This window comes from Choloepus didactylus, chromosome 11 (assembly GCF_015220235.1).
Source record: "Choloepus didactylus isolate mChoDid1 chromosome 11, mChoDid1.pri, whole genome shotgun sequence".
Lineage (NCBI taxonomy): Eukaryota > Metazoa > Chordata > Mammalia > Pilosa > Megalonychidae > Choloepus > Choloepus didactylus.
The window spans coordinates 21,581,240-21,599,142 of NC_051317.1; the positions used below are offsets into that span (position 1 = coordinate 21,581,240).

The 17,903-nt window shown below is 38.2% G+C and overlaps 1 pseudogene; it reads left to right on the top strand.

The window, feature by feature from the left end:
• Positions 1-12,359: 12,359 nt before the first annotated feature.
• On the top strand, positions 12,360-13,674 carry LOC119506209 (annotated as a pseudogene).
• Positions 13,675-17,903: the final 4,229 nt, after the last annotated feature.

Sequence of the window (17,903 nt, forward strand, 5' to 3'; positions counted from 1 at the left end):
AATGAATTTGAATGAACAGACATATATAGAACACTACATCCCAAATCACCAGGACACACATTCTTCTCTAGTGCCCGTGGAACATTCTCCAGAATAGACCATATGCTGGGCCATATAACAAGCCAAAATAAATTTAAAAAATTGAAATTATTAAAAGAATATTCTCTGATCAAAATGGAATACAATTAGAAGTCAATAACCATCAGAGACTTAGAAAATGAAAAAATACCTGGAGCTTAAACAACACACTACTAAACAATCAGTGGTTAAGGAAGAAATAGAAAGAGAATTTGCTAAATACATAAAGAATGAAAATGAGAACAGAACATATCAAAATATTTGGTGTGTCAGCAAAAGTGCTACTGAGGGGGAATTTATAGTTCTAAACGCATACATTAAAAAGGAAGAAAGAGCTAAAATGGAAGAATTAAGTGAGCAACTGAAGAAGCTAAAAAATGAAGAGCAAACTAATCCTAAACGAAGTAGAAGAAAAGAAATAACAAGGATTAAAGTGGAAATATATGACATTGAGAACAAAAAATGATACAGAGGATAAATAACACCAAAAGTTGGTTCTCTGAGATCAACAAGAGCAACAAGCCACTAGCTTGACTGACCAAATAGAAAAGAGAGAAGACCCAAATAAACAAAATAATGAATGAGAAAGGTGACATTACTGCACATCCAAAAGAAATTAAAAAATTATAAGAGGATATTATGAGGAACTGTATGCCAACAAGTTAGATAATATAGGGGGAGTAAATAATTTCCCAGAAACACATGAATAACCCAGGCTGACCAGAGAATAAATAGAAGACCTCAAAAAACCAATCACGAGCAAAGAGACCTTAGTCATCAAAAAGCTTCCCACAAATAAATGTCCAGGGCCAGATGGCTTCACAGGGGAGTTCTACCAATCTTTCCAGAAAGAAATGACACCAATCTTACTTAAACTCTTTCAAAACTTTGAGGAAAATGGAACACTACCTAATAGATTTTATGAAGCTAACATCACTTTAACACCAAAACCAGGTAAAGATGCTACAAGAAAGGGAAACTACAGGCCAATTGCCCTAATGAATATAGATTCAAACATTCTCAACAAAATACATGCAAGCTGAATCCAAAGAAACATTAAAAAATTCATACACCATGACCAAGTGGGCTTCATTCTACAGCTGCAAGGATGGTTCAACATAAGATTATCAATCAATGTATTACAACACATTAACAAATCGAAAGTGAAAAATCATAGATGCTGAAAAAGCATTTGACAAAATCCAACATCCCTTCTTGATAAAACACTTCAAAAGGTAGGAATTGAAGGGAAATTCCTCAAAATGATAAAGAACAAATAAGAAAAACCCATAGCTAACATAGTACGCAATGGTGAGAGATGGAAAGCTTTCCCTCTAGGATCAGGAATAAAATAAGGTTGCCCACTGTCACCACTGTTATTCAACATTGCACTATAAGTGACAGTCATGGCAATCCAGCAAGACAAAGAAATAAAAGTCATCCAAGTTAGAAAGGAAGAAGTAAAACTGTCATTATTTGCAGATTACATGATTTTATATCTGGAAAACCCTAAGAAATTGATGACACAGCTACTAGAGCTAATAAATTTAGCAAAGTAGCAGGATACAAAATTAATGCACAGTCATGCAGGAGGAGAAACCAAGATGGTGGCTAGGTGAGATAGGGCTAAGGAACACCTCCGTGGAAAACACTAGATAAGAACCAGAGAGTCACCCAGAATACCGGTTACAGCGATGTGCCAGCTGGATGAGATCTGCTAGTTCCCAGGGGCTGTATACTTGGTGAAACTGGGAGTCTGCATTCTGAAACGAGTGAGTAAGCTGGCTGGAAGTCCCACAGCCACGCAGTGATCCGGGGAAGCCAGAGTTTGGCATCTGGAGACCAACGGGCTCTTTTAATTAAAAAAAAAGGTGGGGGGACCCAAGAGCGGCTGCAGGAGCGATCGTGGGAAACACACAGTAAAACACAGCAAGAGGGGGCTGGGCCAGCCTCTCGGTGTCAGGCCTGGAAGATAGCCTGCTGCAGATATCCTGGGGGCCAGGGAAATGGAGCGGAGAGCCAGAAGCTGAAAGAATCCCCGCGGCTAGCAGCTCGCTCCCGGGAGGGCTGGTTAAACTCCTGCCGGGGGCTGTGCCCACAGCCCAGAGCCCCACCAGTTGTCCCGGAGCTGGGAAGGAGGAACTGTGTGAGGAGAGGGGTGTGGAGATGCCCCGTTCCGCCATTTTTGCATAAGGCTGAAAGTGAGCCAGCTGGGCCCGGTGGCCCGGGGCTTCCCTTGAGGGACGCACTCACTGATGATATAGCATGACATTCCCTCAGCAGAGGTCCTGGAGGAGCACGGCTGTTTGGGGGGACCTGCTCAGAGATCCCAGGGCCACTATGCCAAGTCTGGTGGTTTGTGGGACAGCAAGAGAGAGGGGCTGGGGCTGAAATGAAATGAAATGAAGTCTTGGATTCTTGCAGCGGCCTTGAATCTCCGGGAACTGGGGGGATTTGAATATTGAGTCTGTCCTTCCTCCCTGACCACCTGTACAAGTGCCCTGCATTCAGGGTGGACAGCTCCAGCAACACACCCAGGCTGAGTTCTCCGGCTGGACCCCACAAGAATCATTTCCCCATTCACTGCGGGGACAAGGTGGAGAACTGACTTGAGAGGTATAGGTGACTCACAGATGTCATCTGCTGGTTAGTTAGAGAAAGTGTATGTCACCAAACAGTGTTTCTGAAAAATTAGATAGGTTTTTTTTACAAATTAAAAGAACCCTGTTGAGCACAGCAAATGCCAAGAGGCCAAAAACAAAAGAAAATCTCAATGCATATGATAAAACCAGACAATATGGAGAATCCAACTCCAAACACACAAATCAAGTTATCAGAAGAAATAAAGTTCCTTACAGAATTAATCAAAGAAATACAATCAAGGAATGAAAACATGGCAAAGTATTTAAAGGACATCAAGAAGAGCATGGCCCAGGATATAAGCTACATAAAGAAGACCCTAGAAGAGCATAATGAAGACATTGCAAGAGTAAATAAAAAAATAGAAGATCTTATGGAAATAAAAGAAATTGTTGGCCAAATTAAAAAGACTCTGGATATTCACAATACAAGACTAGAGGAAGCTGAACAACATCTCAGTGTCCTAGAAGCTCACAGAACAGAAAATGAAAGAACAAAAGAAAGAATGGAGAAAAAAATCAAAAAAATAAAAATGGATCTCAGGGATACGATAGGTAAAATAAAACGTCCAAACCTAAGACTCATTGGTATCCCAGAAGGGGAAGAGAAGGGTAAAGGTCTAGGAAGTGTATTCAAAGAAATTGTTGGGGAAAACTTCCCCAACCTTCTATGCAATATAAATACACAAAACATAAATGCCCAGCAAACTCCAAATAGAATAAATCCAAATAAACCCACTCTGAGACATATTCTGATCAGACTCTCAAATACTGAAGAGAAGGAGCAAGTTCAGAAAGCAGCAAGAGAAAAGCAATTCACCACATACAAAGGAAACAACATAAGACTAAGTTGTGACTACTCAGTGGCCACTATGGAGGTGAGAAGGCAGTGGCATGACATATTTAAAATTCTGAGAGAGAAAAATTTCCAACCAAGAATACATTATCCAGCAAAACTCTCCTTCAAATTTGAGGGAGAGCTTAAATTTTTCACAGACAAACAAATCCTGAGAGACTTTGCCAATAAAAGACCTGCCTTACTTCAGATTCTAAGGGAACCCTACCAACAGAGAAACAACAGAAAGAAGAAAAGAGATATAGAGAATTTTAACAGAAATATATAGTATCTTACATCCCAAAGCACCAGGGCACTCACTTTTCTCTAGTGATCATGGATCTTACTCCAGAAGGGACTATAAGCTGGGACATAAAACAAGCCTCAAGAAATTAAAAAAAAAAATTGAATATACTCAAAGCACATTCTCCAACCACAATGGAATACAAATAGAAGTCAATAATTTTTGAACTGTAACTCCACTATTTACTTCCTACGTGATATAAATTACACAAACCCTAATGACAAATCAGTGGTTTTGAACTCAATGTAAAATATGTAATTTTAGACAACTATATAAAGGTAGGGGAATGGAGGAGTATAGGAACATAGTTTATGTGTCCTATTGAAGTGGAGGTGGTATCAAAGAAAAACAAGATTGATATGGATTTAAGAGGTTAATTTTAACCCCCACAGCAAACACAAAGAAACTATCAGAGAACATAACCATAGAGATGAAATGTAGAGTTCAGGTTAAGAGAAATGGGGGAAGGGGCAATGGGGAGTTAAGAAATGAGGGTGGAGTTGCTGTTTGAGGTGAAGGGAAATTTCTAGTAATGGATGGTGGGAAAGAGCATTACAACATTCTAAAGGTGATTAATCCCACTAATGGAAGGCTGGGGGCGGGGTGGAATGGGAAGATTTAGACTTTTTACATGTTCCCACAACTGAAAAAAAGAAAAAAAAGACAGTCTAAATAGATGATTGAATGCCAAGGATGAACTTGGATGGAATTGGAGGATAGAGGACAGGTGGCTCAAAGGGACACAGTTGAGACATAAGGTAAAGGAAATATAGAATGTAAGCTTTGTATCATTGTTGAACCTCTTGTACTTCTTAGCTGTGCTTAATGGGATTGTATAAAAGAATATTCTTGTTCATGGGAAGTGTATACATGAATTAAAGTGTATGTTCAAGGATGTGTGCAGCTAGCTCTCATATGTTCAGAAGACAGAGCAATAGATGATGGATGATAGGGAGGGAAAGAAATAGCTATGTGACAGCATGTTAAGGTTGGTGGATTGAGCTATCGGGGGAGGGGGTCAGGGTAGGATGGAATTCTGTGTATGGGGTTAGTATTGTTTTTGCAACTGTTCCTGTAACTTTTAATTTATTTCAAAATAAAATATAAAAAAAGATTAATGCACATAAGTCAGTAATGTTCCTATACACTAGAAATGAATGAACTGAAAAGACACTCAAGAAAAGGATAGCATTTTCAATAACAACTAGAAAAATCAAGTACCTAGGAATAAAATTAACCAGAGATGTAAAAGGCCTATATAAAGAAAACTACACAACTCTACTAAAAGAAATAGAAAGCAACCTAAAAAGATGGAAAAAATATTCCTTGTTTATGGATAGGAAGGATAAAATGTCATAAGTTGTCAATTCTACCCAAACTCATCTACAGATTCAATGGAATCCCTATCAAAATTCCAACAACCTACTTCACAGACTTGGCAAAGCTAGTTATCAAATTTATCTGAAAGGGGAAGATGCCTCAAATTGCTAAACAATTAGAAAAAAGAACAATGAAGTGGGATGACTTACACTCCCTGACCTTGAAGCTTATTATAAAGCCACAGTAGTAAAAACAGCATGGTATTGGCAGAAAGACAGACATATTGATCAATAGAATCAAATTGAGAATCCGGGGATAAACCCCCAGATCTATGGTCAACCGATTTGATAAGGCCCCAAAACCAATGAAGTGGGACATAGTCTTTTCAACAAATAAGGTTTGGAGAACTGGATATACACATCCAAAAGAATGAAAGAGGACACCTACCTTACACTATACACAAAAAAATAATCAAAATGGATTAAATACCTCAACATAAGAGACAGTACAATAAAACTCCTATAAGATAATGTAGAGAAACAACTTCAGGCTTTGTAGTAGGAGGTCACTTCCTAGACCTCACACCCAAAGCACAAACAACAACAACAAACAATTAGACAAATGGGAACACCTCAAGCTTAGAAGTTTCTGTACCTCAAAGGAATTTGTCAAAAAAAGGTGAAGAGGCAGCCAACTCAATGGGAAAAAATATTTGGAAATCATGTGTCTGACAAAAGCCTGATATTTGCATATGTAAAGAAATCCTACAACTCAATGACAATAGTACAGACAGCCCAATTATAAAATAGGCAAAAGATATGAAAAGACAGTTCTCTGAATAGGAAATACAAATGGCAAAAAAACACATGAAAAAATGTTCAGCATCACCAGCTATTAGGGAGATGCAAATTAAGACCACAAAGAGATATCATCTCACACCAATTACAATGGCTGCCATTAAACAGACAGGTAACTACAAATGCTGGAGAGGATGTGGAGAAATTAAAACTCTTATTCACTGTTGGGGGACCTGTATAATGGTTCAGCTGCTCTTGAAGACATTCTGGCAGTTCCTTACAAGACTAGATATATTGCTACCCTTTTATCCAGCAATCACACTTCTTGGTATATACCTGAAAGTTCTGAAAGCAGTGACACGAACAGATATCTGCACGCCAATGCTCATAGCAACATTATTCACAATTGCCAAAAGATGGAAACAGACCAAATGTCCTTCAATAGATGAGTGGATAAATAAAATCTGGTATATACTCATGATGGAAAACTACATGGCAGTAAGAAGGAATGATGTGAAACATGACAACATAGATGAACCTTGAAGACATAATGCTGAGCGAAATAAGCCAGGCACAAAAAGAGAAATACTATATGTTACCACTAATGTGAACACTGAAAAATGTAAAATAAATTGTTAATAATGTGGAATCTAAGGGGCCTAGTGATTGATAGCAATTAGTGAAGGGGGAATGACAATCTAATAAGAACAAACAAGTTATTGGGGTAAATTTAACATACTGGGAATGCTCAGGAATGACTATGGTTTGTTAATTTCTGGTGGGTATGGTAGGAACAAGATCACAGAAATGCAGTTATCTTAGGTTATCTGTTTTTCTTATTCCTTTCCTAGGATATAGTCTGAATATTTTCTTGGGGTAGAAATAGAACATGTTGGAAGTAAGGTAGTTATTCTAGGATATTTGTTTTTTTCTTATTCCTTTGTTTTGGTTTTGTTTGAAATTATTTTTCATTGTCTGTGTTTTTAATTTTTTATAAAGTTAATATAAAAAAACAATGAAAAAACATGCAGCACTCCCCCTGAGGAGCTAGGGGAAAATGCAGAGGTGTTGGGCTTCCTCACATGGATCATTGCTGATGTTCTCACAAATATTGAGGACTGGCGGGTTGATATGCAGAACCATCTATCACAGGACTTGCCTTTAAGAAGCCTGTTACTGCAAAGGAAAAGCTACGCCTGCTTATAAATTTGCCTGAATCTCCCCCTGAATCCCTCTTTTTTTCCAGATGTAGCCCTCTCTCTCTGACTAAGCCACCCTGGCAGGTGATCTCACTTCCCTCCCCCCTACATGGGACCTGAACCCCAGGGGTGTAAATCTCCCTTGAAACACAGGATATGACTCCTGGGGATGAATCTGGACCTGGCACATGGGATTGAGCACATCTTCTTGACCAAAAGGTGGATGTGAAATGAAATGAACTAAAGCTTCAGTGGTTGAAGTGGAGACAAGAGGTCACTCTGGTTGACATTCTTACACAGTATTTAGATAACACTTTTCAGGTTTTTAGTGTATTGGAATAGCTAGAAGCAAATACCTGAAACTATCAAAAAATACTTTATTGCTAAATATTCTAACCATCAAAAAAAGTCACTGAAGAACTTTCACAGTCAATCCATCTAAAGGAACTAAATTCCACAGAGTAATAGGCATTTTCCTGATGAGTAGAGGTTATCTGCCATCTTTTTTCTTTGTTAGAGAAGTCATGGGTTTACAGAATAAACATGCATAAAACACAGCATTCACATAAATCACCCCATCACCAATACCTTGCATTGGTGTGGAACATTTGCTACAATTGATGAAAATACATTTAATAATTATACTACTACTTAAAATTAATTGTTTAATTTAGGGCTCAGTGCTTGTGTAGTGCAATTTCATGGATAATTTTTAAAATTTATTGTTACCATATATAAAATATCACATTTCCCCTTGAAATTATATTTAAATATATATTACAGTAATCTCAGTTGCATTCACAATATTTTTCTACCATCCCCATCATCTATTACCAAACATTTCCATCATACCAAAGAGAAACTCTGTACATTTTAAGACTTAACTACCTATTATGAATGGGATTTTTTTATTGATTTCTTCTTCTGGTTTTTCATTGCTTGTGTATAGAAATACTACTGATTTTGCATGTTTATCTTGTATCCCACCACTTTGCTGAATTAATTTATTAGCTGTGGGAACTTTGTTGTGGATTTTTCAGGATTTTCTGCATATAGGATCATATCTTCTGTGAAATAAGGAAAGTTTTACTTCTTCTTTCTGATATGATGCTTTTTATTTCTTTTTCTTGCTAATTCCTCTGGCAAGAACCACCTATTCAGTATTGAACAACAGTGGTGACAGTGGGCATACTTACCTTGTTCTTGATCTTAGAGCAAAAGATTTTAATACTTCATTAAGTAGGATGTTAGCTGTGGGCTTTTCATATGTTCTTTAAAGTGTTGAAGTTTCCTATGTTTCTGATGTTCTAGAAATGGTGCTGTATTTTGTCAAGTGCCTTTTCTGCCTCAATTGAGATGATCATGTTCCCTCCTTCATTCTTTTAATGTGGTGTATTACAATAAATTATCTTATGTTGAGCCAACCTTACATACCAGGGTAAATTCCACTTCATCACAATGTATAATTCTTTTTAATATATGGTTTGATTGGATTTGTGTTACACTTTGCTAAAGCTGCCAGAAATGCAGTATACAAAAGTGGATTGGCTTTTATAAAGGGGATTAGTTTACAAATTTACAGTTCTAAGGCCATAAGTGTCCAAACTAAGAAATCAACAAGAGGATACCTTCACTGAAGAAAGGCCAATGGTGTCTAGAACACCTCTGTCTGCTGGGAAAGCATGTGGCCAGTGTCTACTGGTTGTTTGCTCTGGGGTAGTGTTTCAAAATGGCTTTCTCCAAAATGACTCTGGGCTTCTTTCTCTGTTAGCTTCTCTCAGCTCTCTGCATGGTTGTCCTGAGGTTTCTGGGAGTCCTCTTTCAGCCTCTCTGGGGCAAAATCTGGGCTTCATCTCTGAGCTTAGCATCTCCAATCATGTTTTTTTCTGCATCTAAAAATGTCTCAGTAAGCTCTCAGCTCTTTTAATGACTCCAGTGATCTAATTAAGACCCACCTTGAATGGGTGGGGTCACATCTCCATGGAAATAATCCAATGAAACGGCCACACCTACAATTTGGTGGTTCACATCTCCATGGAAACCACCCAATGAAAACCACCCCTCAATATTGGATTGAAAGAACATGACTTCTGAAGTATCTAACAGCTTCAAACTGGCAGTTTGATAACACTTTATTGAGTTTTGCATCTATAGTCATAAAAGATATTGGTTTGTAGTATTCTTTTCTTTTTGTATCTTCATCTGGGTGATGTTGGCCTTGTAGAATGAGTTAGGAAGCGATCCCCTCTCTTCAATTTTTTGGAAGAGTTTGAGCGGAATTGAAGTTATGCCTTCTTGGAATGTTTGGTAGAATTACACTATGAAACCATCTGTTCCTGGGTTTTCTTTGTTGGGAGGATTTTGATTACTGATTCAATTTCTTTACTAGCAATTTGTTTGTTGAGGTCCTTTATTTCTTCTTGAGTCAATGTAGGTATTTTATGTGTTTCTAAGAATTTGTCCATTTCATCTAAGTTGTTCATAGTGTCCTCTTATAGCAATTTTTATTTCAGCAGTGTTGGTATTAACATACCACTTTGCATTTCTGATTTTTGCTATTTGTATTCTCTCTCTTTTTTTCTTTGTCAGTCTAGCTAAAGGTTTCTTGCATTTATTAATCAATTACAAGAATCAACTTTTGACTTATTGATTTTGTCTCTTGCTTTTCTGTAATTTAATTTATCTCTGCTCTAATTTTGCTATTTCCTTTATTCCACAATTTGGGTTTAGTTTGCTCTTTTCCTGGTTCTTCCAGTTTTGAGGTTAGGTCCCTGATTTGAAATTTCCTCTTTTTTAATGTAAGCATTTGGAGCTATAAATTTACCTCTCAGCACTGTCTTCATTGCATCTGATATGCTTTGGTATGTTGTATTTTAATTTTCATTTTCCTCAAGATATTTCCTAACTTTGCTTCTGATTTCCCTTTAACCTGTTGGTTGTTAAAAAAATATGTTGTGTAATTTCTACATATTTGTGAATTTCCCTTTTCTCCCTCTGATATTTATTTCTAGTCCATTCCACTGTGTTTGGAGAATTTACATTGTATGATTTCAATATTTTTGAATTTATTGTCTTGTTTTGTGATGAAACATATGGTCTATCCCGGAGAATGATTCATGCACCCTCAAGAAAAGATTGCATTCTATTTTCATTGGGTGCAGTGTTCTATATATATACATCTGCTAGATCTTTTCAGTTTAGTGTATCTTTAAAGTCCTGTACTTCCTTTTGATCTTCTGACTAGATGTTTTATCCATTACTGGAGTTTTTGATAGGTACATACATATTTATAATTGTTCCATTTCCTTTTGAATTGCCCCCTTTTTCAGTATGTAACGACCACTTTTCCCCAGATAAAACTCCATGTTATCTGATATTAAAATTCCACTCCAGCACTCTTTTTGTTACTACTTGCATGGTATATTCATTTCTATCCTTTTACCCAGTACTTACATGTACTTTGGACTTTAAGGTGAGTCTCTTGCAGATAGCATATATTTGAGTCAAGCTTTTTATCCATTCCTCCAGTCTTGGCATTTTGACTACAGAGTTTAATCTGTTTAAATTTAAATCACTGCTGATGAATACAGTACTTTCTTCTGTCATTCTTCCATTTATCCTTTTTATGTCTTATACCTTTTACAACTCTTATTTTAATTAAAGACTAATTTTATATTTGTTTGCTTTTTAGTATTGTACCATATTGAGTAACTTCTCATTTCTATCTGGATATGTTTTTCATCTATTTTCTTTGTGGTTACCATGAGGTTAAAATTTAACAACCAAATATATAGCAATCATGTTTGGTTTAATTCCAACTTAACTTTAATAGCATGCACATGTATTTTTCCTATATATCTTGCCCCCACACTGTTTTCTGTACTTGTTACTTCTTATATCTTTGTATATTGAATGTTAAAAAAAACTTGATTTTTCATTACTTTTTATTCATTTTCCTTTTAGCACTTGTAGGAAGTATGAAGTAGAGTTATATTCAAACAACACAGTACAGTAATACTGGCATTTGTAATTACCGAACAGTTTACATTTACCTTAGGTCTTTACTTATTTATGCTGCTTTGAACTACTGTCTAGTGTCTTTTCCTTTCAGTCTTAAGAACTTCTTTTAGCATTGCTTGTAGTGTAGAGCTAGTGGTGATGAACTCCCACAGTTTTTACCTGATAATGCCTTAATTTCCTCCTCATTTTTGTAAGATAGGGTCACTGGATATGATATTCTTGGCTGGCAGTTGTTTTCTTTTACACTTTATGTTTTTCAACCCACTGCCTTCTTGCCTCTGTGGTTTCTGAAGAGAAATCAGCACTTGATTTCATTGGCTCTTCCTTATACATAACATGTTTTCCTCTTGAAGCTTACAGAAGACTTTCCTTGTCATTTGCATTTAATAGTATAAACAATATATGATGGAGTGAGTTTTTCTTCATGTTTTTCCTGTTTGGTGTTCTCTGAGCTTCATGGATGTGCATATTCATGTCTTATGGTAAGTTTGGGGAGTTCTCTGCCACTATTTCTTCAACACTTCCTTCTGCTTTTTCTCTCTTTCTTCTCCTTCTGGGAGTTCCATAATACACATATGGGAGTGCTTGATTGTCTCCCAGAGCTATCTTAGGCTATTTTCACTTTTAATATTCCTTTTATCTTTTCTGTTACTTAGCCTAACTTATTTCAAGTGGCTTTTCTTTAAGTTCAGTAATTCTGTTTCCAGCCAACTTCAATCTGCTTTTGAAACCCCTCTAGGCATTTACCCATTTCAGTAACTCTGGTCTTCAACTCCAATAGTTCTGTTTGGTTCCTTTTTAAAATTTCTGCTTCTTTACTTAGACTCTCATGTTGTTCATATGCTGTCTTCCTGATATCCTTTAGTTTTTTCTATGTACTTTCCTTCATCTCCTTGAGTATTTTTATGATCATTTTAAAAATACTACTTGGAAGAGGTGAGCTAACTCTCCATCATGGTGGTAGTGGTAGATTAGGGCCATGGGTCAAAGCACACACTACTGCTGGGGACCCTGTCAGAAGCAAGTGCTGCCACCACTGAATTTTCATCTCTTCTGGGGCAGGGACCAGGGCCAGATTACTGTGAAGAAGAAAATTCTGAAAAAATAATTTATTTTGGTTTTACACATCTGTAAGTAGACTTCTTTGGAACTCTGCCAGCCAACTCAATGGCATCCTCTACTACTGTGCCTCTAGGATTTCACTATGAAACAAAGTATGTTGTTCTCAGCTACTTGGGACTCCTGTCTCAGGAGACGCTGCAACCACAATGGGTTCAACTAGATGTAGCTTCACTATCTGTGAATCAAGAAGTTCTATTAAAAGTTAAAACTGAAATTGAAGAACAACTAAAATTTCTGGACAAAGAAATTCCTGAAGACTTCACCAGCACAGGCTTTGACCATCACACATCTCCAGTGTTCAGTCCTGCTAACCCAGAAAGCTCAATAGGAGACTGCTTGGCCCAACTTGGAGAAAGAGTGTCACAGGAACTGAAAGAGCCTCTTCATAAAGCAATACAAATGCTACTCAGCCAATTTTGGTGTCTCTGGTTTTTCTACAACAAATGCTTTTGGAGTTGACAAGACATGGTCAAGAACCCTGGAGGGCACTACTGCAGTTTGGCATGACATATCTAGAAGACTATAAAGCAGAGTACATCATTCAGCAAGGTGGCTGGGGCACTGTCTTTAATCTTGAGTCAGAGGAAGAGGAATACCCTGGAATCATTGCAGAAAACAATAATGACATTTATATCCTGCCCAGTGACAACACTGAGCAAGTCAGTCCCCCAGAGTCTCCAATTGTGACCACTTCTTGGCAGTCAGAGAACTTACCTGTCTCACTATCAACCAGCCAGAGCTGGTACACAGAGAGCCTATTGGTGTCCCTTGGTCCTGAGTCCTGTCAGCAGATTGGATCCTGAAGAAGTCAAAAGCTTAGATAGAAAATGAGCTGGAGATAAGAGTGAGAACAACTCTTCAAATTCTGACACTGTGCATGTGGAGAAAGAAGAAATACCCGAGGGCATGGAAGAGGCTGCTGTGGCTTCTGCAGTCCTGCCAACCAGTGTGCTGCTGGAGGTGTTCCCTGAAACCTCAGTTCCCTTGCTTCCACCTATCACTGCCACTTCCTTGCTGGATACAAGGGAACCTGATACAGAAATGACTGCATTTGAGAAAGCCAGCCCTGCCACATCTTTGTTTGTAGAACTTGGTGTAGAAGAGGTGAGAGCAGCAACAAGTGAACCACTGAACTGGAAGAGGTGGTGGTCCCTGCACTGGAACCCATCAAACCACTTGTGAATGAAGGGGAGATAAGTGTAAGGAAAGAGAGCTTTATAGAAGAGACCCCCCCAATGCTGGAGAAGAGAAAGCCCTCCCTCTGTCTGAGGGCAAGTCAGTGCCGCTGCTTGGAGGGGTGGCAGCTGTTGCCATCCTAGCAGAGGCAGTGGGGGTGGCATTGGCTCCGAGAAAGAAATAGCTTTTTCAGAAGAGAAAAAAGAGGAAAGAGATCTAAGGCTTTGGTGGTATTGACTGGAATTTGAACTGCCAGCAGCTGATTGGACAGTTGTAGAACACTCTGGAATCACTGGGGACTTCTGCTAAGCAGGGCAGTGGGTTGATCCATACATTAGGGCTTGGGGTAGAAGAAGTTACCATTTGATTGTAAGTTCAGGGGTCTAGGCTCACACTAGATTCAGAATCTTATGAGTAAGGTACTCCCCCTAGAACAGGGTTTCTCAACTTTGGCATTACTGACTATTTTGAGCATTTTTTATGGTGGGAGCTGCCTTGTGCATTGCAGGATGTTTAGCAGTGTCCCTGATCTCTACCTTCTAGATGCCAGTAACATCCCATCACCTTCAGTTGTGACAACCCAAATATCTCCGGACATTGCCAAACATCCCCTGGGGGGCAGAATCCCCAAAGTTGAGAGTGAGACTTAGTTCAGGAGAATCTGAGATAGAATTTACCAGGCAAAGACGGCTTAGCTGTGGGCCCCTCAGCTACTGACTTATCAGCTCTTCACCCCCTGGGAGTTTCAGCATTTCTCATGAGCAGGCTGTTTTGTAGCCACTTCTTTTTGGCTCTTCTTCTCTTCCCCTCTTTCTTAGTCCTGTAGCGTGAGGCCTACTCTCCCCTTATATCTCAGCTGACTCTCAGGTACTGCACTGCTCCTCTTCACCCTGGGTTCCTTCTAAGGTCCTGCAGTGAGGGCTTGATGTGTACTTTTGCTCACACCCACCAAGTCCCTGAAGCTTCTGACATCCCCACCTTGTTAAGGTGCTGCCTTTAAGAAACTTTTAAAAAAAGTTAAGTTTACAATAAAATAAAAAAGACCTAAGGTTCCTTGCCTATGAATGCAAGGCCATGTAACCCTGTCTCATTTAGAGGGGAGAGGATGGCCTACATGACCTCCTGAGGTCTCTTCCAGCCCTTTTTGCCTGTGATCACCTTCCTCACTTTATGGCAGTGTCTCTGTTGTTGCAAGGTTGCCATCTAGGCCACTGGGCTGGAATGTTTTTCCCATAACTAGCCTCAGTCTCACTACTGGGCACCCAGCTCCTATGTGGGTCTTTTGCCATATGGGAAGGATTTTCATACTTGGGCTTAGAAAACCAATCAAATCATAGCTCTTATTAAATACAGAAAGTCTCCTAAATAGCATTGAAATAAAAACTGGGAAAAGAGAGGCTAGAAGTTCAAGGATAGCCCTCAAGATTCTAGTTTGACTTCCAGATTTCAAGGACAGAGTCTTCTTCACCTGAACTCTTCAGAGATAAACCCAAACAATCCCAACCAGTGTATGCTAGTTCTGTCAGCACAGTTTCCTTTCATCTGGCCTGATCCCATCCCTAAAGGAGGGGTGGAACTGTGTACTTTTATGTCTGAGGATCACAGTGTCACTATGCAGGACACATGCTTGATACATAAATTCATCTCAGATTTATCTTAGTAAATGTAACAAATTACTTTTTAGATCTTGAAATTTGTAATAAAATTACTTTACCTACCCTAGTCACAAAAACAAAAATAAATACTATTTGGAGGTTCTGACTTTGTTTTCCTTGCAATTTTATGGAGACATAGTCACATATCAAAAGTGTACAATCAATTGTTCAGGGTATCATCATATGGTTGCTCATTCATTACCATCTTCAATTTTTGAATATTTTCATTACTCCAAAAAATAATAAAAACAAAAATGAAGAATGAAAACAAATGTAAAAAAGAACACCCAAAACAACCCATCTCCCCATCCCCTCTATTATTCACTTCTTTTTTTGTCCCCATTTTTCTTCTTCTTTGTCTATACACTGGATAAATGGGCTGTGAGACACAAAGTTTTCTACAATCTCATGGTCACACCATATAAGCTATATACTTATACACTCATCTTCAAGAAACAAGGCTACTGGGTTGCAGTTCAAAAGTTTCAGGTATTTCATTTTAACTATTCTAATACACTAAAAACTAAAAAGGGAAATCTATATAATGCATAAGAATAACCTCTAGAATTACCTCTTGACTCAATTTGAAATCTCTTAGCCCCTGAAACATGACTGCTTCATTTGTCTTCCCATTTGTAAAGAAGGTTTTCTCAGTCTCACACTGCTGGGTCCAGAGTCATCCCCAGGAGTCATGCCCCATGTTGTCAGGGAGATTTAAATCCCTGGGAATCATGTCTCATTGGGGGTAGGTCAGCAATTCCACCTGCCAAGTGGCTTAGAGAAAGAGGTCACATCCAAACGGCACAAGAGATCCTCTGGGGGTGCTTCTTAGGCATAATTTTAAGTAGGCTTAGCCTCTCCTTTGCAGTGACGGGCTTCATAAGGGCAAGCACCAAGATTGAGGGCTCAGCCTACTAAATTTGTAGTCCCCAATGTTTACAAGAACATAAGGAATTCCCCAATCAAGAGGGCTTTTCAAATACTTTTTTATCCTCTGCCCATTTACCCTGGGATTTATTGGGGCTTTGCACTAACTTGTACAAGCAAACCAGATCTCACTCCCTACTCAAAGTTCCATGTAATTATGGTGCTTGAATAAACTGATGATGCAAGTTGAATTACATAGCATGCTGGAGAAAATAAAGATTTTCCACAAAAAACAACAACAAAAAAATCTACCTTTGGTCTTACATAGAAGTTGAAGTTTTAAAATACAGTCAATGTCACCCTCTACCCTTTAGTTTAATTTACCTTAGTTCTAACCAAGGCCATTTCATTCATATCTCTAATTGAAGTAGAACCCCTTTCCAGCTTTTTAAACATTTGCTGTATGGGGTAATTCTCACATTCATAGCTACCAAACTCTAGCTCTGAGTCTTAGGTGTTACCCAGATACCTGAAGTTCCAGGGACTGACCAGGCTATACAGAAGAGCTCAGCATCACAGAATCTTGAAATAATCACCACAACTCAGGAATAGATGTAACTGCTATAAAAGCTTGCAATCTAGGAACAATTACATTTATATATTGGTGTTAGCAGTATTCATGATTTGCAGTGGATGGAGTTTGCCTAAAGGTACATCGACTGATGAACTGAATGGTGGACTGTGGTGTATACATACAATGGAATATTGAGTGGCCACAAGGTAAAATGCAGTTGTAGGGTACTCAATTAATTAAATGGACCTGGACATATAAATGGACATACAAATGTCCATTCATGTCTCTGCTCTTAATTCTTCCAAGTATATACCCAATAATGGGATTGCAGGACCATATGGCAACCCCAATTTAGCTTCCTGTGGAAATACTACACTGCCCTCCTGATGGGCTGCACCATTATACTTCCCCCATCAGTGAATAGGTACATCCCTCTCTCCACCTTTTCTCCAGCTCTTTTACCTCTCTGTTTATTTTTTTAAACATTCAATCCCAAGTACACCATCAGTGGTTCTGGTATAATCACATAGTTATGCATTCACCACCACAATCTATATGTGGATGTTTCTGTTTCTTCCACCAAAAAAGGAGAAAGATGAGAAAAAATACAAAAGAAATAAAATAAAATAAAATAAAATAACAAATAAAGAATAAAACAAAAATAAAATAAAACAAAATGCATTAAAATTTCAGACACCACCACCACCACAAAGATTCCAATACCACTCCTTCATAGCCCCCTCTTATAAACATTTAGGTTTGGTACATTGCCTTTGTTACAATTAGTGGAGGCATATTTCAATATTACTGTTAACTATAAACTCTAGTATGCATTGATTGTATTTTTCCCTCAATAACATCCCATTCTCAACACCATGCAAAGTTAACATTTATTTGTTCTTCCTCATGCAAAATAACATTCTTATATTTTTACATTTATTTAACATCATTGACCTCCCTAGTTTTCACTAAGTTATAAAGTCCTAGTCTATACTTCATATCTTTCCTTCCAGTGTCATACATTCCTCTAGCATTCCTCTTTCAACTGTACTCAAACTCATCTTTTACCAGTGTACTTACAATATTGTGCTACCATCACACAGCACTGTGCTATCCATTTCTGTTTCTATACAATCAATCCTTTTGAACCCTCTGTACTACTTCAGCATCAAATGCTCCATCTCTAAACACTTTCTATCTCCTGATAAACTGTGTTCTCAACATTAACTCTCAAAGTTTACTCATAAATGTTGGCTCATATTAGTGAGACCATACAGTATTTGTCCTTTTGTTTCTGGCTAATTTCACTCAGCATAA